The sequence below is a fragment of the Muntiacus reevesi genome, chromosome 19 (assembly GCF_963930625.1).
Source record: "Muntiacus reevesi chromosome 19, mMunRee1.1, whole genome shotgun sequence".
Taxonomy (NCBI): Eukaryota; Metazoa; Chordata; class Mammalia; order Artiodactyla; family Cervidae; genus Muntiacus; species Muntiacus reevesi.
The window spans coordinates 30633842-30658536 of NC_089267.1; the positions used below are offsets into that span (position 1 = coordinate 30633842).

General features: G+C 41.1%; 2 pseudogenes; one reads left to right on the top strand and one right to left on the bottom strand.

The window, feature by feature from the left end:
- Positions 1-1819: 1819 nt before the first annotated feature.
- On the bottom strand, positions 1820-1904 carry LOC136150975 (small nucleolar RNA U3; annotated as a pseudogene).
- A 9214-nt stretch (positions 1905-11118) lies between these two features.
- LOC136150934 (peptidyl-prolyl cis-trans isomerase D pseudogene) lies at positions 11119-12910 on the top strand (annotated as a pseudogene).
- Positions 12911-24695: the final 11785 nt, after the last annotated feature.

Consider the following 24695-nt stretch of genomic DNA (forward strand, 5'->3'; position numbering starts at 1 on the left):
GTATATGTACCACAGCTTCCTTATCCATTCATCTGCTGATGGGCATCTAGGTTGCTTCCATGTCCTGGCTATTATAAACAGTGCTGCAGTGAACATTGGGCTGCACGTGTCTCTTTCAGATCTGGATTCCTCAGTGTGTATGCCCAGAAGTGGTATTGCTGGGTCATATGGTAGTTCTATTTCCAGTTTTTTAAGAAATCTCCACACTGTTTTCCACAGTGGCTGTACTAGTTTGCATTCCCACCAACAGTGTAAGAGGGTTCCCTTTTCTCCACACCCTCTCCAGCATTTATTGCTTGTAGACTTTTGGATAGCAGCCATCCTGACTGGCGTGTAATGGTATCTCATTGTGGTTTTGATTTGCATTTCTCTGATAATGAGTGATGTGGAGCATCTTTTCATGTGTTTGTTAGCCATCTGTATGTCTTCTTTGGAGAAATGTCTGTTTAGTTCTTTGGCCCATTTTTTGATTGGGTCATTTATTTTTCTGGAATTGAGCTGCAGGAGTTGCTTGTATATTTTTGAGATTAATCCTTTGTCTGTTGCTTCATTTGCTATTATTTTCTCCCAATCTGAGGGCTGTCTTTTCACCTTACTTATAGTTTCCTTTGTTGTGGAAAAGCTTTTAATTTTCATTAGGTCCCATTTGTTTATTTTTGCTTTTATTTCCAATATTCTGGGAGGTGGGTCATAGAAGATCTTGCTGTGATTTATGTCGGAGAGTGTTTTGCCTATGTTCTCCTCTAGGAGTTTTATAGTTTCTGGTTTTACACTTAGATCTTTAATCCATTTTGAGTTTATTTTTGTGTATGGTGTTAGAAAGTATTCTAGTTTCATTCTTTTACAAGTGGTTGACCAGTTTTCCCAGCACCACTTGTTAAAGAGATTGTCTTTTTTCCATTGTATATCCTTGCCTCCTTTGTCAAAGATAAGGTGTCCATAGGTTCGTGGATTTATCTCTGGGCTTTCTATTCTGTTCCATTGATCTATATTTCTGTCTTTGTGCCAGTACCATACTGTCTTGATGACTGTGACTTTGTAGTAGAGTCTGAAGTCAGGCAGGTTGATTCCTCCAGTTCCATTCTTCTTTCTCAAGATTACTTTGGCTATTCGAGGTTTTTTGTATTTCCATACAAATTGTGAAATTTTTGTTCTAGTTCTGTGAAAAATACCGTTGGTAACTTAATAGGGATTGCATTGAATCTATAGATTGCTTTGGGTAGAATAGCCATTTTGACAATATTGATTCTTCCAATCCATGAACACGGTATGTTTCTCCATCTGTTTGTGTCCTCTTTGATTTCTTTCATCAATGTTTTATAGTTTTCTATGTATAGGTCTTTTGTTTCTTTAGGTAGATATACTCCTAAGTATTTTATTCTTTTTGTTGCAATGGTGAATGGTATTGTTTCTTTAATTTCTCTTTCTGTTTTTTCATTGTTAGTATATAAGAATGCAAGAGATTTCTGTGTGTTAATTTTATATCCTGCAACTTTACTATATTCATTGATTAGCTCTAGTAATTTTCTGGAAGAGTCTTTAGGGTTTTCTATGTAGAGGATCATGTTATCTGCAAACAGCGAGAGTTTCACTTCTTCTTTTCCTATCTGGATTCCTTTTACTTCTTTTTCTGCTCTGATTGCTGTGGCCAAAACTTCCAACACTATGTTGAATATCAGTGGTGAGAGTGGGCACCCTTGTCTTGTTCCTGATTTCAGAGGAAATGCTTTCAATTTTTCACCATTGAGGGTGATGCTTGCTGTGGGTTTGTCATATACAGCTTTTATTATGTTGAGGTATGTTCCTTCTATTCCTGCTTTCTGGAGAGTTTTCGGGTGCTCTACACGATCAGAGAAACTTCTCTAGTAACGAACTATAGAAATGATCCCTGAAAGTATAGTCTTTGTGTCTGACTCTTTCTGGCCCCCATGGACTATAGCCTGCCAGTCTCCCCTAGTCCATGGAATTCTCCAGGCAAGAATACTGGAGTAGGTTGCCATTCCCTTTTCCAGGGGATCTTTGGGACCCAGGGATCAAACCCAGATCTGCATTGCAGGCAGATCTCCTGCATTACCGTCTGAGTCACGAGGGAAGCCCTGGGGATGAGGGGTTACCTGAAATTAGAACTTTGGTCTTGTAGAACTTTAGTCCTCATCCTCTAGGTAAAGAACTGGGCAGCTCACATCCCTGTCCAGTGATTTACTTACAATGTAAATTGTCAGGTTGTTTGAATGTAGTAGCCACTACATTGTCATTAAGCTGTTAGTTATTTTTAGAATAATGCTGTCAATCTTAGCTTTGATGTATGTGATAATTCACAAAGCAAGCCAAATGAATTCATATTTCCTATGGCTGTATGCAAGTTTTTCCTTAGGTCAGGAGAAGAGCTGTTCTAGAAAGCTTTCCAGACAGAAGTCTTAAAAAATGAGGATACTGTGGAAAAACAGTGCATTTAATAACCTTGAACTGTCAGTCCATATATGCAGCGATTAATACTTTCATATGAGAGCGCTATTCCAGGAGTATGTAACAGGAATATATAAACTCACTTAAATTTAATCTAATGGCTAGATTTAATTTTCAGTAAAAATTGAAGACTTCAGTCTGAAAGTGGTGGCACATTTTGTTCCATAAATCTATAAAGAGTAATTTTTTAAAGTAATATGACTCATATGTAAATGAAGTGAACAAATGTCAAAGATTTTATTTAACTCATTAATTAAATGCGGGAACTGGAAAAGCTATTACAGCTAATTCAAAAGATAATCCAAAGAGCAAACACATTTATAAATCAAGAATACTGAAATGAATTTGCAAGTGGTTTCAAAATGCTATTCCTTCGTGGGGAAAGGAAGTCAACCAAACCACATTGGTGAGAATTTATTTCATATGGATAAACAAGAATTGTCAGTAAGCAGTTATTTTACCTCATTATCAATTTTCTACAACTTATAAGAGTTGTAAAATAGCTTCAAGGCAATGATAGGCTTAAATCAGATAACCTAGAAGACTGTGCTCTGAACAATGCATAATTTTCTATTGAAGACATTCAGAAACCAGTTTTGTCTATGGCCATACCACCCTGAACGCGCCCGATCTCTTCTGATCTAGGAAGCTAAGCAGGGTCGGGCCTGGTTAGTACTTGGATGGGAGTAACCAGTTTTGCTTACTGCAAATTTCCTGACAAATTTCTCTGTGCTTCTGTTCTTCTTTAGATCGTAGGGCATTTGTATGACTTCAAAGTTTGTTGAGGGTTGTGGGTATAGATGATGTTTATAAATCCTTCTTGAATCCAATCCAGACATGCAATGTCTCACCAGACTACCTTAGGCAAAGCAGCAAAGCACTGAAGCAAACATGGACAGATCTGTGAAACACAGCCCTAAGTATATTCTGTTTAATATAAATACATGTATATTAAATCATTTATTTTTATAAATAAGCATAAATAAATTCTTACTTCACTTGGCTTTCACTGTCTATTTTTTGGAAACACATCTTTATTTTTCTCTCATCACTGACTAGATAGTTTCATAGCTTATGGCCCTTGTGTTTCAGCTTATATGTCTGATCCATAGGCAATTGTTGTATGTGGATTGCCTTATCTCTACACTTTGAGGAGATAATACTTTCTACCATTAATGTATTAACTAGTATTTGTTATTTCCTCTGGATTCATTCTTTATACAGATTTAGATGTTTAGGAAGGCTCATTCTAAAGAATGCCACAGAAAGAGGTCAGCAATAATTTTGTGTGGATTTTCTCCTTTCAGCTTCCCAGAGTCCCAGAGACCATTATCAACAAGGAGGAGACTGCGGTTGGGGATGGGAGATGCATGTAAATCATGATATTCTAGAGGGAACTTGCTGAAAGGAACATGTAAAGGCAGATTTGAAGAAGAGCTGTTTGTAATTATATTCCTTCCTATATTAAGAATGTTGTCAACAGCTGGTTTGGAAATCATACAAGATATATTAGCGGATTTCAACCTCATGAGGGGTAATCTTTATCCTTGAATGACCCCATCTAGTGAAAGTGTTTATTTTTAAAATAAATTAAAAAACCTCCTGTCAGCTGTGTGCTAATCCATGTCATAAGAAATCCTCTTTTATATTTAGAGGACAGAGTAAAAAAGTTAAGTTTTTTATATAATATTCATATCTTTCCATGTCTAGTTAATAGACATGGAAATGTCTAGTTTTGAGGTTGGAAACAGAAATATAATTTGTTATGAATTCTAAATTTAAATCATATATTTGTAGCAATAGATTATTAAACATTGTTTTCTTTCAATTAAAAAAGAGAAGTCCACTTTTTACCTTGATACTTCTTCATATTGAGAACATCAGGAGAAGCAAATCGAGTCAAAGGAGGTGAAGCTCCTATACTAGGTTGACTAGTGTTAGGTACACAGTTGTGTCTGACTCTTTGTGACCCTGTGGACTATAACCCATGAGGCTCCTCTGTCCATGGAATTCTCCAAGCAAGAAAACTGGAGTGGGTAGCCATTCCCTTCTCCACAGGATCTTCCCAACACAGGGATGGAACCTGGGTCTCCTGCATTGCAGGCAGATTCTTTTACCATCTGAGCCACCAGGGAAGCCCCACTAGGTTGCCTAGTTGACTAGGTTGACTAGTGTTCCCCCAAATTGATGTCCACCTAGAACTTCAGATCTTTTTTCAGAAGTCCACCCTCCAGAAGTAAGGTCTTGCAGATGTAATTAGTTAAAATTAGATCATGTTAGATTAGGAAGGGCCCTACTCCAATGATTAGCGTCCTTATAAGGAGAAAGATCTGAAATGCTGACAGGGAAGAATACTGTGTAAAACAGGGGTAGAGATTGGAGTGGGACATCTCCAGGCCAAGGAGGACCAAGGGCTGCTGATGACCCCCAGAGGCAAGGAAGAGGCAAGGAAGGATTCTTCCCTAAAATTTTGAGAGTACAGTCCTGTTCAAACCTTGGCTTTGAACTTCTAACCTCCAGTATTACCAAACCAGTTTCCTTGGCCCAACAGGTAGCAAGCCAAACATCAAGATGTCAATGTTTGCAGCAGAGAGTTTATTCATGAGGCAGCCAACTGAGGAGATAGGAGAGCAATCTCAGACCCACCTCCCTGAAGATGGGGGACTTGGGACATTGATGGGTGAGGAGTATAGGATGGTCAGAGGTGGAAAGGAAAGTGACTGCAGGGGGGGAAAGATGACATAACCACCTTCCTGCGCAGGTGCAACTGACCTACATCCTCTTCCTGGGACACAGGCAAATCAGGGGGAAGTTAGTGTAAAATGTGGAGAAATTTGGGGCTTTGACATCAAAAGGTCACCTATTGGCAAGCAAGTCTATACGGTGCAGATGCAGGTCAGCCCTGTTGGTTCTATCTAGTTTCAACCAGTTTTGTTGTGTTACAGGCAGAAGGTTTTTTTTAAAATAAACTGCTCCCTTATCTGCTGTTCTGTAAAGACAAACCATATGAGCCTTGTTTCTGTAGTGCAGTGGTTATCACGTTCGCCTCACATGCCAGAGGTCCCTGGTTCAAAACTGGGTGGAAACAGACTTTCAGAAGCCTAAGGGTCTCTGTTAGTCACTAATTTCTATTAACACTATGGGGCATGGTTTCAGGTTTTTGGTTTTTTTTTTAAACTCTATGGAGCACTGTTCCATAAGAATTGTTAGCAAACACATTTTGCTGTTTTCAGCTACCCATAGTAGCCTCAGAAACTAATCCAGCACCCGCAAATTGGAGGTGAGGAATGACTTGGCTTCTTTGTCCCCAGCAGACCTCCTTCTCACTCTTGCTTACATATTTGTTGATGGGTTTTTCATTCCTCTAAATGGCACCTGGGAAAGCATGTTTCAGAGGATGAAGGGCTCTGAGGACCTGTCAGACGCTGCAGCACCCAGTCTGGGAAGGCTTTCAGGGCAAGTGGAAACTTCCCAGTAGCTTTGAAAGAACTAAGGCCACTTCTCTCCGGAGTAAAGGCTTTCAAACAAACAAGAGCTGCAGCTCCCCTCCTACCTCCAAACAAGTCCCTCAACTCTAAGAGTCCCTGACACTGGGACACATCTGGACGTTTGCTCATTGGTCAGGTTCCTTTGTCATCACTTCCTGCGCCGCCCATGGGTCTCCTGAGTAAAAACTCCCAGGAAACTGGTCCTTCAAACTTGCAGGTCTGATGTACAGTACAGAGGACACACGACTAAAACTTGCCTCTAGAACTTTATTCAGAATCTTCTCAACAAACATCCAGGCTCCTAATCTTTCTGTAGAACTTGGTTGAAGCCATATTGCCTCCTCATCTTGCCTGGTAAAAATAAGAACAAATAAACTCATTTCACCAGCGTAGGGTACAAATATGGCTATCTTTTCCCTATTAATGGTTAAATTTTAGCAGAGCGTCGCTCATACACCTTCTAAGGAGTATTTGGCTATACTTCCTTTTGCGTTCTCCTCTCCCTGTGGATTGGTCTAGAAATGTGGGGTGATTCAATTCACAGCGGGTGAGTTCTGCCTTTGTAACAAGGAGACTCTAGCAGTGTGGCCAGTGGGGGCTTGCAGCCACTGCTCCCTCACGCGCGCCCACCAGTGGCCGTCGTCCCGTACTGCAGGGGAAGCCCCCTTGGGGTCGGTGCTGTCCTTTTCCACCAGCCAACTTTGGTCTAAGCCACTCTGGTCCACTCTGCGACCTGGAAAATACCTGGGAATTTTAGGAAAGGGATTTGGAGTTGGGCTTTCCCTTCCAGAAGTATAAAAATTAAAATGACACTTCCCAGAGCTCTGAGAAGAGAGGAGACCTTTTCTGAGTCACATAAAGTAAAAGGTCCAGTTATACATGTTTCCTAGGGTAATGGGCACTTAATCAATTTTCTGTAATAAAAAAGATAATTTAGTTTCTCCTCTTTTAGCCAAAAGGAAGCAAACAGTTTTTAAAAATTTCACCTCAGTTCTTTTCCTAACACAGTGACAATACTAAGTCAAACATCCTCAACAAATAATTTATTTTACTTAAAAATACTTTAAAATAAATGAAAATAGTATGTACTTATTGCAGAATAGTTGAAAAAGATCAGGTATTTCAATGTGAACAAAACCAAGTGACACTTGTCAGTCTGACATCCTAACTACTACCAGGAGAGCATCCCTCACTTTTCTGTTTGAGCTAAGCCCAAGGAGGGTGAGCATCCAACATCTTAAAATGTCCAGACTTGGAAAGAAACCCTGCTCTTGTCTGCGAGAAGGAAATCAAGCTGCCTGTGTCTGTGAGTGCTCCCCTGGTGGCAAGAGAGAGACCAGAGAAGCAGAAACTAAGGAAGCACATGGTTAATGAAATCATCAACCTAACAGAAAACTCACGACTCTTGTATATAATAATAATTGTAAAACTCCAGGTGGTAGAAATCTTTGATTACAGTAGGCATTCTCATGAATTTCAGCCTCCACATGATTCTCTCTGATAAGGATTCAGTGAACTTGCAGAATTCTGGTCCCCTTACCCGATCGATTTCTTCCTTCTGAGGAAAAAGGACTTGGTGATAAGAGATTAGCTAAATCTGCTTTAGGATTGTTGCTGATGATGTTCATGGAAACATGTGATTTTCTCCAAGTTTTTAGTTTTTCTTTAATCCAATTGAGGGACCGGTCCATCATCTGTGACTTTTCATCACACTGCTGCTGGTCACCAGTTAATCTGTTCTAATTACACTAAGCTGATAGCTGGAATGTGGATGATTCATAATTGAGTCTCAAATGCCTGCATGACTGAGAGTCCAGCTAATGGAAATGTATAGGCCTCAGATACCACTGGTGCAAACATATGTGCAAACTACCTCCCTCGTATTCACACAACAGGCCACAATTAAATTGATAATTAATCTAAGCTAATATCAATTTACAATTAAAAGAATAGCATTGCAAACAGCAAGCAGCTGAAGAAAACATTGATATATGATTTTTTAAAAAGTGTGTTTAAGTGTAGAAATTCCAACTATGTGTGTATCTTGTTCTGTTTACAACATTTTGCTTATTAAATATGAGATTCAGGAAAGCAGGGACTTTCCAGTTATTTGTTTTGTTCAGATGTACTCCCAGTGCCTAGACCAACGCCTGGCAACAGTAGATGTTGAGTGAATGAATACACTTCACATAATTACAATCACCCTGCATGACAACCAAATCTCCCAGTAGGAACCTCCACCAACAAGCAGCGTTCATTAGAATATGAAAATTCAAGTCTATGGAATTATACTTTATTTGCCCCATAGAGTTATTCCTCAGCCCACTATGGCCCTCCCTACTCATGTCTGACTGTGAGCCCTACTTTGAAAATCACAAATCTAGACTCTCTAAGCCCTGCTACAGTTGTTTCCCAGCATCCATAGGATTGATTCCAAGACCTCTGCAGATACCAAAATCCTTGGATGCTCAAGTCCCTTATATAAAAGTGTGCTGTATACAGTTGGCCTCTAATGAGTGAGTTCTGCATCCTCATGGTTGGTAGAATCCGAAGATGCTGAACCCAGGGGCATGAAGGACAAACTGTCCTCCCCAGGTGATGCATATGTGTATTTAAGTTTGAGAAGCACTGCTTTAAGAACTGCAGTATAGGGTGGTGACTCCAGTCAACATCATTGTATTGTATCCTTGAAAGTTGCTAGGAGAGTAGATCTTAAGTGTTTTTACCACACACACACATATACATGCACACACACATATACAATCCATGTGACATGATGGATGTGGTAAATAACTTTATTGAGGTAATCATTTTGCAAGTTATATGCACATTAACTTGTCACTTACATCTTCAGTTGAATTTAGTCAGTCAGTCATGTCTGACTCTTTGTGACCCCATGGACTGCAGCACACCATGTCTCCCTGTCCTTCACCATCTCCTGGAGATTGCTCAAACTTATGTCCATTGAGTCGGTGATGCTATCCAACCATCTCATCCTCTGTCATCCCTTTCTGCCTGCAATCTTTCTCAGCATCAGCGTCTTTTCCAATAAGTAAGTTCTTCACAACAGGTGGCCAAAGTATTGGAGTTTCAGCTTCAGCAAAAGTCTTTCCAATGAATATTCAGGACTGATTTCCTTTAGGATTGACTGGTTGGATCTCCTTGAAGTTCAAGGGACGCTCAGGAGTCTTCTCCAACACCTCAGTTAAAAAGCATCAATACATCTTGAACCTTAAGGACTTCCCTGTGGCTGAAATGGTCAAGAATCTGCCTGAGATGCAGGAGACAAGGGTTTTCCTGGGTTGGGAAGTCCCTCTAGAGAAGAGAATGGCAATCCACTCCAGTATTCTTGCCTGGAGAATTCCATGGACTGGAAAGCCTGGTGGGCTACAGTTCATGGGGTCGCAAAGAGTCAGACACTACTGAAAAACTAACACACACAATTGTCTCTCAATTATATCTCGATATAACCAAGGGGAAACTACTGCAATCACTGGCATAACAACAGTCAGTTCTGATCCCTTGGCCCTGCACCAGCCAACTCCAAACAGAGGCAATAGAGACACGTAAGTGACTGGGGTGGGTCTCGAGTTAGTCCATCAATCAACAAGTGCTTATCACTCTAGGCGCCATGCCTTTAGTTCCCTGTGTTTCTCCCCCGACTACTACACAGAAGTCTCACTGTTAGTCACATGGAGTGTGAAACTGTGAGTCACCTCAGTAAAGACATCATTCAACCCCTTTATTTTGCCTGTGAGGAAACTAAAATTGTGAATGGCCTCAGGTCTATAGAACAGACTAAAATCCAGGTTTTTGTTTGCATCACATTTTATCCTTCCTCTGTGTAAAACTCAAGAGAGATATGATTAGATTTGACCCCTACACATATGACGAGACACCTGAAGTAGGGAGAGCTTGTCTCCAGAAGGCTTGAGGGAAGTAACATGTGTTACTTGGGATGTAACACATGGACTCCTTACATTCACCTCCTATCATGGATGAGAGAGCATTGAAAGAGAAGGTTGAGAATGGATGTATGGATATGTATGGCTGAGTCCTTCGCTGTCCACCTGAAACTCACAACATTGTTAATAAGCTATACTCCCATACGAAATAAAAAGTTTAAAAAATAAAAATAAAGAACGGGTTAAAGGGCAGGTCAGATTTTTGACCGGAAGAAATGGGTGGAAGGGAGAGTAGCTCAGGCCTCAAGGGCTTCCCAGAGGTGAGGCCACAGAGGTTGTGTGTGGAGACAGTGAATGCGTCACTTAGCAGGGGCTGAGGAGACTAGACTGTAGAGTTCAGGTCACGCTGTGGAGAATGTCAGCTCTAAGCTTGGAACAGGAAAGCACTGACTTTGGAAATAATCTTTAAAGCCCTCCCAGATTGTTTTTCCCAAAGCTAAACTCTGTCTCTTTGGCTCAGAGCTTGTCAAGGAAAGTCACTTTTTGCTTCTTGAGTGTTGTTGGTTTCTTCCTTCCAATTGCTCTTCCGCACGTCTACGAGCTGTTTTTAAACTCCGCTTGGCTGTGTTGCCTACTGCTCAAAATATTTTGAGAACTTAAAATAGAGGACAAAGGTAAAACCTCTAAGCCTGCCATTTGGTGTCCCCTGCAACCTGACCCCCACTTTCCTCTCTGATTTGATTCCCTGTGACCTGCTCTCGAGCTCCCTGCCCTCACCAAGCTGGAGAATCCACTGCTTTACAGTAAATTAAACACGTTTCCGCCTATGGTCACAGCCTCCGCTGAAACAGCATGTCTCTTCTAAGTCCACGAGCCTCATCTTCCTCTTGTATCTAGCTCCTCCAAGATTTCCTTGATTCACCCCACTATAACCATCAGCTACCGTCTCTTCTTAAAAACCTTTGCAATTTTCCCTATTATTCAATTGGCAACTGATTTATTTTTTCATTAAGCTGAAATTTGTTGGATGCTTGCTGTGTGTCAGATCCTAAGAAGATAAGTGCCAGAAATCCAGCCCTGGAAGAGCTGACAATCTAGCCGGGGAAAGAGTCACTCTTATAAGAGAATGAGAGATGTAGTGATAGCGGTAAAATTGAGTAATGTGAAAGCAACCAAGATAAAGTAATGAGAGGGATGAAGAATGGAAGGAAAGGAGACAGGGGAGAAGGAAGGGAAAGCGAAGGGGAGAGAGAGGGGGGATGCGAAGGCTTTTTGGTAACTGATTTCCCAGTTTAGCTTTGAAGGATGAGTCATCATCACAAAGGGGTGATGGGATGGGCAAGGATGAGTCCATGTGAAGTCTTGCAGGTGACACTGGCAAATTTGAAGAATCACTTAAGTTAACTTAGAAGGTACTTGTTGCTGATGATGCTCATGGAAATGTGTGATTTGCTCCATGCTTTTAGGAACAATTTTTCTTTAATCCAATTGAGAGGCAGGTGCATCATCTGTGAGTTTTTTGTCACATTGCTGCAGGTCCCCAGTTAATCAGCTCTACTTAGACTGAGCTGATAGTCGGAAAACTGCTTCAAAAATAAGTCAATATTAAAATTCTTCCATGAAACAAATTGTTTTAAAACAGAACCTGTGAGTGGACCTTGCGACTTTAGGGTTCAAGCTGTCCAGTGACCACGTTGTATTACAAGGTGGTCATACACTCGTCTTAAGGCCACAGTGTTGCAGACATAGTCCCCCAGACTAAGCCCTCCAACCCCAGTAACCCCCAAGTCTTCTTCAACATGGACATCGGAGGGGAGCAAGTTGGTTGAATTGTCTTAGAATTGTTTGCAGATATTATACCAAAACTGCAGAAAATTTTCGTGCACTGTATACAGGAGAAAAAAGCATTGGACCCACCACTGGGAAATCTCTCCGTTTCAAAGGATGTCCTTTGCATGGAATTATTAAGAAATTGATGATTCAGGGTGGAGACTTCTCAAATCAGAATGGGACAGGTGGAGAAAGCATTTGTGGTGAAAAACTTGAAGGTGAAAATTTCCACTATAAGCATGACAAGGAGGGATTGCTGAGCATGGCCAACGTGGGCAACAGCATCAACGGCTCCCAGTCCTTCATCACCACGATTCTGACTCAGCACTTGGATGGGAAGCACGTGGTATTTGGCTAAGGGATTAAAGGAATGGGTGTGGCAAAGATTCTGGAAAATGTGGAGGTGAAAGGTGAAAAACCTGCCAAATTGTGTGTTATTGCAGAATGCAGAGAACTGAAAGAAGGTGATGATTGGGAAATATTCCCAAGGGATGGATCTTGTGACAGTCACCCAGATTTCCCCGAGGACGTGGACGTGGATTTAAAAGACGTAAATAAAATTGTATTAATCTCAGAAGACTTAAAAAACATTGGAAATACATTTTTCAAATCCCAGAACTGAAAGACGGCCATTAAAAAAATACACAAAAGTTTTAAGGTATGTGGAAGGCTCTAGGGCTGCCACTGAGGATGCAAATGGAGCAAAGCTGCAGCCTGTCGCTTTGAGCTTACAAACTGGAGATGCCTGATTGGCAGGGTGCAGTCAATAACTGTTTGGAGGCCCTTGAAATAGACCCATCAAATACCAAAGCACTGTACCATAGAGCCCAAGGATGGCAAGGATTAAAAGAATATGTTCAAGCACTGGCTGATTTTAAGAAAACTCAGGAGATAGCACCAGAAGATAAAGCTATCCAGGCAGAATTGCTGCAAGTCAAGCAAAAGATACACAGAAAGATAAAGAGAAGGCAGCTTATGCAAAAATGTTTGCTTAATGAGGAATTCAGTTTTGCTTAAGTGTGCGTTGATTGCATAAGCGAGGAAGACAGAACAAATGGTTTGTCTGTACTGGGTGATCCCTCCTGTGCTACCTCTGATACTTTGGTTCCTTGTGTTTACCGGAATATGGATAGGGACTTACTCTTAATACACCAGTGTTACAAACCTACAGTGGCCTCGATTCCCTTTTCAGTGGCTCTCTGCGTTATTCAAAGGATAATGGTGTCTCCAGCCTGTTTTTAAACTCCTAAAGACACGCCATGTTTGCATAAACAGACAAAAGCTTGGGAAAAAAAAACAAGCAGAACCTGTGTCTTTTCTTCATTAAACTATAGATGATTGTGATATCGAACTGCTGAGGACTTTTTACTCCTCTTCAATCTATGACTCTATTACTACTGTAATAAAATTCTATCCTTTTGGCAAGCATTTACTGAGTATGGTGTTAGACTCCTCTTCTTCTGCGTGACCTCCTTCCAACTTCCTCCGGGTGCAACTAGCCAAGTACCACCTGCCCACAGCTTTTCTGCTGTCCATGAGGTGGGGCCGCTGGGAGGTCTCATACATGCACAGCTCAGAAACACAAGGGAGACCAGTGGACGATGGGGTCCAGAGATGAAGTCTTCTTTCTTCCTCTCTCAGAAGATTATTTTGAGATACAATTTCTACACTTAGCAAAGGATGGTCTTCAACAATCAGGCCAACATTTGCCCTCTGAATCCCTTTCCCTCACTTTTGCTCTTCTGGGATTTCTTTCACCAGTAAAGTAGTTACATTTACAAGCCTTTGTCTCCAGAATTCCCTGGCAGTCCAGAGTGGTTAGGACTCTGAGCTTTCATTGCTGAGGGCATAGGTTTGATTCCTGGTTAGGGAACTAAGATTTCCACAAGCCATGTGGCCAAATAAATAAACAATAATAGTTACTAACAAACAAACAAAAAGCCCTTTATCTCAGTCTCTGCTTTCCTGAGACTCCAGGTTAGAGAAGCCTTTATTTACTATGTGCCAGGAACTATTCTAGACTCTTGGGCTGTAAGGAAGAGAGATTGAAGTTTAATCACAGAAAAGCTGTGTTTATTACCTTCATGAGGAATGTGAAACACAAATTGCATCATTTGTGTATATACAGATATTTTATTTTTAAGAGTTTTTCCCCCAGTGGCCTCTGCTAAGGGAAGAATTGAAAAAAGGGGGGGTTATTAGAATAGAACATTAAAAAAGCTACATGATGTATGATTAGGGAGTATGGGCCTATGTAACTATGAAAGTGAAAGTTGCTCAATTGTGTCCAACTCTTTGCGACCCCATGGACTGTACAGTCCATGGAATTCTCCAGGCCAGAATACTAGAGTGGGTAACCTTTCCCTTCTCCAGGGAATCTTACCAACCCACGAATTGAAACCAGGTCTCCTGCATTATAGGCAGATTCTTTACCAGCTGAGCCACAAGGGAAGCCCAATGTAACTATGTAACTATGGAGAAACAGAAAACAAAATAGATATTGGCCTCATAGAATAATCCCAGGTACTGCGACCATAAGTTTTTCCTAAATGTGTGTTTTTTTTTCACTTTTTAAAAATAATTTTATTGATTTATTTTTTCGGCCGTGCTGGGTCTTCACTGCTGCCTGGACTTTTCTCTAGCTGGGGCGAGCGGGGGCTGCTCGTTAGGTGTGGTGCCCAGGTCTCTTATTGCAGTGGTTTCCTAAATATGTTTTATTTCTCACCTTTTATTTCAGTTGTAGATATTTCTTTTCTGCATTCCCACTCCCAACGTCAACTCCTTTCCCCTTAATAATCAATTATTTTTTTCCCTTTAGAATGCTTACGTTTAAACAGCTGGTATGTATTTCCATGAGGCTCTAACTTTCTTCACCGAGGAACAATCAGAATGTCTAATCATTAGGTTATATTTTAGGAAGACTGAGCACCCGTTCAAAGTTAAACCTCAAAACTGAAAGTCTTTCTCACCTATTTTTAATGCTGAGTGGCTTAGATCACACAGTTCCCATATTAATGACATTATACATTTTCTTTCAAGCACAGTTGAAATTGATCATTAATGAAGAAACTGTTTTCGTTTCTGAAGGCTTTGAAAATATGTCAAAGGAAAGATAGTTAACGTTCATCTTATCAGTCATTTTAAAGTATCCCACAGTGAAGAGTATGTGCCATTATTTCTCCTATTCCTGAAGGATCTCCCGAGCTTGCATACCTATTTTGATCTCCTGAAAGTTTTAAAACACAGCATCCTAGCTCCGCTGCCCCTACTATTTCCACCTTGAAGTTTCTCTCCTCGAACAAGAGCATTTTCTACATCCTCTTGGTGAATCTCTGCTTGAACACAGCTGGTCATGTGCAGCTCCATGCAATTTCATCCTCCTTGGGTCCATTTGTCACTATGAAAAAAACACCACAGAAATGCCACTTAATTATGCTGTTCTTAGGGGAAGCATCCCCTGGTGACTATTCCAAATCATTGCCAATACCATCCAATAATGCAGAAAAGTCACAAATAGGAGATATTCGTGCAGCCAGGCTTCCTAAATTTGTTCTCAGGCAAACGTGGCATTGATGTACCAAAAATGTGACTGGCTCATCTTTGGATAAAATAACCAGTGTTACTCTCTTCTCCCTAGCCTCAAGTTGGCTGGGTTTTGATGCCAGTTTTAAATTCTGGCTCTTGTCAAAAAAAAAAAAAAAAAAAAATCAATCATCTTGCAAACAGAAGTGCTTCCACTTCTCAGAAAGTAGCAGGAGGCTCTACTTATAAATGGAAGGATTCAGAAAACTAAATTGTGGTTGCCACCTTAAAATAAGGGTTAGCATTTAATGCAATAAAATTTGGCAAGAGTTTGACTGGTTTCGTTCCTGCCCAGAGCTGTTGTTTGCTGTGCCTGCTTTATTCCTAGCCTCTTTTTCAAAGCAGAGTCCCTGCTGCTTTTTGTGTCCCTTGGAAGGCAGGGGTCCTATTCTTCCAGCTTCTTGAACTGAATTGAAATTTATGGTTTGGTACCAGGAAATGTATTTCCTGCCTTTTTTTTTTTTTCATTCTGGGATGTATAAAAATGAAAGTTAAAGTCTTAGTGACTATTAATAACCACATGAACACTTCCTGCAGAAGGACTAGTGTTATAGGTGGTGGTGGCTTAGTTGCTAGTTTGTGCCCAACCCTTGTGACCTCATGGACTGTAGCCCATCTGGCTCCTCTGTCCATGGGGCTCTCCAGGGAGGAATATTGGAGTTGGTTGCCATTTCCTTCCCCAGGGGATCGTCCCGATTTCAGGCAGCCTCCTGTATTGCATTGCAGGCAGATTCTTTACCGACTGAGCCACCAGGGAAGTAGAGAACTATCTAAAACTCATTGTTACATAAATGGCTTATTTTTGCATAACTGCAACTTCAAGGCGGACTTGCCCAAAGGGCCACATTTCTAGGGGTTGTGTGATTAGGGAATAGCTGTCTAATTTTCAGCTAATAAAATTTGGAGACACTTAAGGAAATTTCTGCTTACAGACTGGAAATTGCTTTGAAATTACTTCTTTTGTCCTAAATACTGTAAGTTCTGACCCCATGTACACTTTGTATCACTTGTCAGGCTTTGGGTCCTTATTGTCACCTAGCTCCCGCCTGGGACGGAGCTTCAGTGGGGCGCAGGTCACTTGTCAGGACCAGAGAACCCCTTTACCACCCTTTCCTGCCTTTGTGCTTCTGACTCCTCTTTTCCCCCAGGTCAAGCACGTGAAGCCTGTCATTTCAGCGGATCCAAACCCTACGCTTTCATCCGGACTCATATTAGCAGTCTTGTTTCCTTGTAGGAAGGGGTCTGTACCCTTTTCTCACCTGGGTAAATGCTAGGATTGAATACGTTGCCTCTCTCCATCTTCTTATCCTGCCCTTCCCCAAGAGAGAAGTAGGGGCAGTTTGGTTCAGACTTACATCTATGAAGTTTGAGCCAAGACATGGTGGGAAAGTAACTGGCCCCTGAAGCCAGGTTCAGGCTCCATCCATTTGTCTTTTTTCACTCCTCTGGTCAGATGCAGGGGGTTTCTCCTCTTTCTTTCTGGATCCAGGCAGATGGCGTGCTCCTCTGCTTTCTGCCCTCAAACAGTAGTCACTCCTGGATGGGGCCAAGGTTCATAGCAGATGGTCCTTCTCTTTACATTGGTTGAGATGACAGCATTCAAAATCTGCCCTTCCAATGTACTTGATTGCTGGAGAGAGCATAGCCATGGTTTCTATGATGAATAGCTGAGCTAAAGTCGTCATAAGAACAGCCTGACCTACAGAAATCTTTGGCATTGGTGACTGACTGTGGTGTCCTTAGAATGGAAGTAGATGGACATTCCACTAAAGTCTTACAAGTAGAAAATCCTGAGATCTGATAAACGGAGGACTTGAATCACCATAATGGAGTCACATTCTTTCAACCAGCCTTGATCCTTTTGACAAATACAGAGCCTCTTGGATGAAGGAGCCCTTAAAAGAGGGATCCTTAAATGTTGAGTTACCTAAGGGGAAAACCCTGCTACATAGGCAAAGTTTCTGCAGCAACACTCCTCTGCAACAACACTCCCCACTAGGGACCTGTGGCCCTTTCCCACGGTAACTGTGTGCCAGAGAAAGGAGATGGATCAGCTGTTGTGATTCTGGCTCCGAGCTGACACTCTTTCCTAGAGATACAAAATGCTACTGTGGTCTACCAGTCAGAATGTCAAGGCCCACCCTTGACTTGATGTCAAAGGATCAAAGAATTAACTCATGTCAATCTGTGTGTCTGACGAGTTCCTGAACCCACCTTCTGACTAATTCTCCAACTCTAGATTTGCTTTGCTATTCGGCAACTGGCAGAAGCCCCAGGTTGGTTCTGGGACCTGTGAAATGAGCACTATTAATGGTGGGAGAAAGTAAATGGGTGCCATTAAAACTTACCCAATTAGTAAACCAACAGTAATACTGCAGTCTTACAGGTACTGTGGAGAATAGTGCCACCATCAAAGGCTTGGGACGTTTGGGTGGTGATTTCTACCAAATCTGTATTTGCTATTTGGCTGATAATGGATCACAGAGAATGATGGTTGATTACTGTAAACTTTTTTTTTTTTTAATGTGGACCTTTTTTTTGTCAGCCTTTATTGAATTTGTTACAATAATGCTTCTGTTTTATGTTTTGGTTTTTTTTGGCCAAGAGGCATGTGGGATCTTAGCTCCCTGACCAGGGACCGAACCTGCACCCCCTGCACTGGAAGATGAAGTCTTAACCTCTGGACCGCTAGGGAGGTCCCTGATTATTGTAAACTTAATCAGATGGTGACTCAAATCATAGTAGCTATTCTTGATATGGCGTCTCTGCTAGAGCAAACTAACGTATCCCCTGCTGGCTTGGCAAGCCCCTGATAAACAAGTGTTAGAGGTTGAGGTTTAAGGATTTAGAATATTACATAAGCTTAGTCGATAAAACAATGGCAGAGTTTGAGAGGATTGACCCCAATTATGAAAGTTCTACTGTGGGCAAAATGATATCAGACAACATTGCATGCTATAGAGAAATCATCTGTGAAAGGAAGTGTCAATCAGGGCAGCAAACTTTATTGTCTTATTTTAAGAAATTGCCAGAGCCACCTCAAACTTCATCACCACCCTGATCAGTCAGCAGCCATCAACATCAAGGCCAAAATCTTTTACCAGCAAAAAATTATGACTTGCTGAAGGCTCCAATGGTGGTTAGGTTTTTTTTTTTTTTTTTTTTTTGCTTTGTTCTGTTTTAAATTAATTTTTTTAGTTGAAGGATGATTGCTTTACAGACTTTTGTGGTTTTCTATCATAGGTCAGCAAGAATCAGCCATAGGTCCACCCATGCCCCCTCCCTCCCAAACCTCTCTCCTTTCTCCCTCCCCAGGTGGTTAGCTTTTGTAGCAATAAGTAAACCATTTTGAAGGGCTTCCCTGGTGGCTCAGCAATAAAGAATCTGCCTGCCAATGCAAGAGACGCAGGAGACACGGGTTTGATCCCTGGGTTGGGAAGATCCCCTGGAGTAGGAAATGGCAACCCCCTTCAGTATTGTTGCCTGGAAAAATTCCATGGACAGAGGAGCCTGGTGGGCTACAGTCCATGGGGCTGCAAAGAGTCGGACACGATGAAGCATACAGCACATACACAGAGGGTTGAAGTTAGGCTTAAGTGGAGGTCAGAATTCCCTCCTTTTCCCCCAGTTTGGGCTTTGCTCCTTACCTATAGGGAAAGCTGTTTTCTGTAGAGCTCTTATTTCTCCCAGCCAACCCCACAAAGAATCATGGCTGTTTAATAACCAACTTCTGGAAGAACAGAGGGCCAGCTGAAGGAAAGACTGATATGCTTCTGGCCTTTCAACACTGTGCCTCACCCCACCCTGGTGAGCTTGGTAAATATGTGCCTGATTATTCTCTGTCTCTCTAGACAGATCTGTTTTTATTCTCACTAGCAAGAATGAGTAAAGGGACAGAGAGAAGATCCAGAAATGTTCATTCCAACCTTGCTCCTTCATTTCTATGAAAATGCCAGAGGGGTGGCAGGTGTCTCCCTAAAAGAGTCCAACTGGGATAGAACACTGCTCTTGTTTTGACAGGCCTCCTGGTGGTTCAGATGGTAAAGATCTGTCTGCAGTACGGGAGACATGAGTTTGATCCCTGGAGTTGGGAAGATCCCCTGGGGGAGGGCACAGCAACCCACTCCAGTATTCTTGCCTAGAGAATCCCTATGGATAGTGGAGCCTGGCCAGCTACAGTCCATGGGATTGCAAAGAGTCAGACACCACTGAGCAACAAATATTTTCACTTGTTTTGAAAAGAGCATTCTTTTTTATGTATTTATTTATTCAAATTTTACTGAAGTATAGTTAATTTACAATGTCATGTTAATTTCTTCTATACAACAAAGTGACTTATATTTATTAATATATGCATATATATTCTTTTTATATTCTTTATCTATATGTATATATGTACATTCTTTTTCATATTCATTTCCATTATGATTTGTCACAGGAGAGTGAATATAGTTCTCTATATAGTGTTTTACAGTAGGGCCTTGCTGTTTATCCATCCTGTATATAATAGTTTGCCTCTGCTAATCCCATACTTCCAATCCTTCCATCCCCCTTAGCAACCACCAGCCTATCCTGACAAGAGCTTTCTTGTTTGATGTTGCTGTGGGTGGGTATGAGATATATTAGAAACAAATTTGTGAACTCTGAAAGCTGAGTGATAGCTTTAAATCACTTTACAAATAGCCAATGGATTAACCCTTTTTTTTTTTGCTTGTTATAAAACAGGGTAGGATATTTTTCTTCCTTGGTTCCCTTGAGTCCAGAGACTTAGAAACGGGAAATTTGGCTTATACAGAAACAACTTCAGCTCTCAAGGTCAAACCATATACTGATGAGCTAGAATGTCTTTACTTATTAAATCTGCTTACCCTGCCTCACATCAAACAGCGTCGTCCATATGCCTTTCCACAAAGAAAGCTGTGGGGTATTGCATAAAACCGCTGAATCATCATCATGGTACAGCTGGATGCAGCCTTTCTCTCAACCAGTATTTCCTGAGTGATCTCTTCTTCAATTCTACATGATGCGGGCATAGTCCCGGGGATGTGATGGTAGACTTTGCATTGTCCTTATCTTTCAGGAACTTCAAGGTATCAAGCAAATATAATATTTAGTATTTTAAATAGAATCATAAAAATTTACACAAAATTCTGGTTGATCTGAAAAATTGCAGTAGGGCTGTGGTTAAAAACTATTTTGTGGTCTACAAATCTGGTCACAGTATAGGTCGAATTGCAACCCCCCTCTATGCATCTCTGTTCCTGTAGCCGGAGAAGAAACTTCTCGGTATGATCTATTTTAATATTTATTTATTTTATTTGGCTGTGCCAGGTCTTAGCTGCTGCACACAGGATCTTCGATCTTTGTTGTGGCATGCTAGATTTTTTTTTTTAGTTTTGGCATGCAGAATCTAGTTGTGGCACATGAACTCTTAGCTGCGGTATGTAGGATCTACTTCCCTGACCAAGGATGGAACCCAGGTCCCCTGCATTGGGAGCATGGAGTCTTAGCCACTGGACCACCACATATGATATTATATGGCACTTTACCAGAGTTACTCAAGATTTTTAAAAAGCCTATTTGTCACGCAAGAAAGGCACTACATGGGCTTAGGTAACTAGGGAGTCCAAGGGGCATCTGGCTTCAAACAAAGTTCAAATAATGCCCTCAGGGTCCTGCTTCCCTCTGCCTATATATGCTGCTCTTAATCCTAGCCAGCTCCCATCAATTACATTTTAAGGAGGACTCGGTTCCAGTTTGGCTCATATGCTCATACTTGAACCAATCACTGTGGCCAGTGGCTTGCAATACCGTGATTGGTCAGACTCAAGCACCGCTGAGACCAGAGGTAATTTCACCCTTTGGTGCAACTGCATGGAATAAAAAAAGAGTTAATTCACAGAGAAAGGAACGACGCTGAAGGATGAAGAGGTTAAAAACAAAAACAAAAGCAAAAACACATCTAGAGCAATCAGTTCTCCAGAACAGGCCCTTTAGCTGTATTCATTAGCTGCCTGAACCAGCAAGGTCACTATGCTGCTCAGTCGTAGAGAGCTGGTAAATGTTTGAAACAACTGGAGGTCTGGTGAAAAGCCCTACTTTGTGCTATGTGTCCGGATTTCGTGGTGTATTTACTCTGGCAAAGCCAACGTCAAGCTACTAACTTCACATCCCTCTGCATGAAGGTGGAGGGATGTGCAGTAAGGCTCAACCATGTGCTGTTTCTACCACACAGATACAATCTGTGTTCCTTACCTCCAGTCCATAGATAAGAACAAATATAAGTAGGAAGTGTAGTAATGTAAGTAGGAAGTGATGGAGTTTGAGTATTTATTATATTTGGTTTTGATATAATGTATTTAATTGCAAGTTTATAACATAGGTTTAAAAATTATTTGAAGTATAGTTGATTTATAATATTCTGTGTTTCAGGTACACAGTGAATGACTCAGTTATACATACCTATACACACATATAGTATTGTGCTCCTGCTCAGTTGTTATGTCTGACTCTTTGTGACCCTTTGGACTCTAGCCCCTTCAGCTCTGGGATTTTTGATCCAGGGATTTTTTTCTGGCAAGAATACTGGAGTGGATTGCAGTTTCCTCCTTCAGGGGATCTTCCCAACTCAGGGATTGAACCTGTGTCTCCTGCACTGCAGGTGGATTCTTAACCCCTGAGCCATCGGGGAAGCCATACAGTGGATAGTAATAATGGTTTTAATAACTTTGTTCATTTTGCCTCACCCGTCTGATTTCAAATCTACACTCACCAGTCACACCCTACCTTGAAAATTTTCCATATTTACCTGTCTGGATTCAAAAGACCTCTATTAAGAACTTGCTTCTCTAAGTTCTGTTCTTTGATAAAACAAAGCACTTTTCCCTTCTTTTCTATTTAAAAATACAAAGTAAAAAGCTGTGTATTGAGTTCATAACAACTCACTTTCTTTGATTACTGGTAAGCTTAGTTACACTGAAGTGGAAGAGAAATTTGTTTATCATTTAGTTATTTTAGATAAACCTTTAAAAATCCATGCAAAACTTATTCCCACTGAGAGTAGATCAACCACAAACTACATCACATTAAATGAATAAAATACAGTCTCAGAGGAACAAAATCAGTTAAAACCAAGAACTCAATATATGTCGATTAAAAAAAAAATCAAAGCAACTAGCTGCAGAACTCCTCTTGGAAATTCAAAGAAAGATCACGCAAAAGTTCAAAGACTTGCTAACAGGCAACTCCTATTTTTTTCCAAGGAGGAGGCCAGAAAGAGGTCAGGAAGATTTCATTTCTTGTTTTGAAACATCTCTGAGATAACTTACCCTGCTCGTTGCTGTGGCCCAAATGGACAGGCTGGAAGCACTTGGAGAACCACTGACAGAACTCAGAGAAGACACCGTATTGCCAAGAGAGTTGTTTATGACTAACATGTGTTGGGATGAAGGGTGGGCAGGGAAGCTGATGCCAGGTGAAAAAGAACTCCGTCCTAGAAGAGAATTCTCACCTCCAATGTTCCAGTTGCAGCTACACGAATTGCAAGTTATGCCAAATCATTTTCCCAGAAAGTGGGGGGCTTCTCCCTGTCCATAACTGGTAATTTCTTCAAGGAGAAAATCTACAAATCACCCTTTCACTTTGGGAGTCAAGGCTATTATCTGAAACCTTTATTCTCTAAGCAGCACAATAATGCCAAAGGCAACAGAAATATTTCTCTTTAACTGATTTTTACCATGCTCACTTTTGATCGTGATAGTGTGTGCGCGTGTATGTGCTCAGTCATATCTGGCTCTTTGCAACCCCATGGACTGTAGCCCGCCAGGCTCCTCTGTCCATGGGATTTTTCAGACAAGAATACTGGAGTGGGTTGCCATGCCCTCCTCCAAGGGATCTTCCTGACCCAGAGATTGAACCCACATCTCTTGCATTGGCAGACAGGTTCTTTACCACAGCAGACTGATGTTTAATCCAGTTTTCCTACCAGTAGCACGGGTTTGAATTTCCCTAATGTTCTGTTTATAGCTGCTCAGTGTGTTCTTGGAAAATAATGTTGAAATTATAAAGATAGCTTAGTGACCTCATCCGAGGCAGGAGGGAAGGAATAGGTGGCTCATGAGTTAAAGCCCTTTTTAAATGCAGACTCCTTTTTAGAAATGGGTAACAATGGCAACACCATGAAACCAGCTGCCTGCTTATCACAAGGGAACAATTGCCTTGTTCAAATGAATTTGTTTCAAGAGGATACATTATAAATACTCCTCATCTCTGTAAACTCCCTCAATATATATATTTTTTAAAAATCCCCATGGTTCATCAGGTCTTTATACTGGGCTATAAAAAGTTAAAATTCTGTGAAAAGGAAAAAAATAACTGATTCTGAGACCGAAAATTCGGCTTTGTACATCCCAGTGCATTCTTATTCAGAGGAGTGTGTTCTGGACAGGGTTTGCTTTTTATTTGTCAGCTCTGGGTGAGGTATTGTTGAATAAAATTGCACTGAAGTCTGTGAGATGACAGTTCTAGAAAGACTGTGCAGATGCCTCTTGCCAACTTTAGGTAGGGGCTTTACTTTCTCATGAGCTCAGAACTGGCCTTTATGGTTTCTGGGCATCAAAAGAGTACAACCTGGACAAAGCAAAGAAAGAAGTGGGTCCATAGGAGGAAAGCAGGCAGGGCTGTTGTCTGAGAGAGGAGCTTCCTACTCTGTAAATTCAGGAGCAAGGAAGAAGATCTAAGCCAAATGGGGAAAGTAGGGAGATGTCAAGCTGGGAGATGTCAAGTTCTCACAGGTCAGAAAGACCAAAGGTAGTCCAGTAGATGGATTTCCTTCTTTCTTCTCCTTAACCTTTCTAAGTCTCAATACCCTCAGCTGTAAAACGTGCCATCAACTGATGAATGGGTAAATGCAAGGTGGTACATCCATAGCATGGAATATTATTCAGCCATAGAAATGAATGAAGTACTGACACCTGCTGTGACATGGATGAACCTTGAAAACAGTACTCAAAAAAGAGAGAAGTCAGACCCACAAGGCCATATAATGTTTGATTCTATTTGTAGGCAAATCTATGATTCTATTGTAGTGACAGAAAGTAAATCAGTGGCTACCAAGGACTGGGGAGGGAAGGATATGGAATGATCGCTGATGGGTGTAGAGTCTCTTCTTGTGGTGATAAAATCCTGGAATTAAATAGTGGTGATGGTTGTGTAACCTTGTGGATATATGAAAAACAACCAAAGTGTACAATTTAAAATGGTGAATTAAAAAAAAGAAAATGATGTTATTGTGAGCAATGGATGGGCTAACTTACATAAATGCAAAAATGGTAGTTAGTTTTAAAAAATATTATTTTTTGGTTTCACTTTTCCCCTAGTTGTAAATATCCCTCTCCAGAATGTATGTCGTTTGACTCAGGTTTCA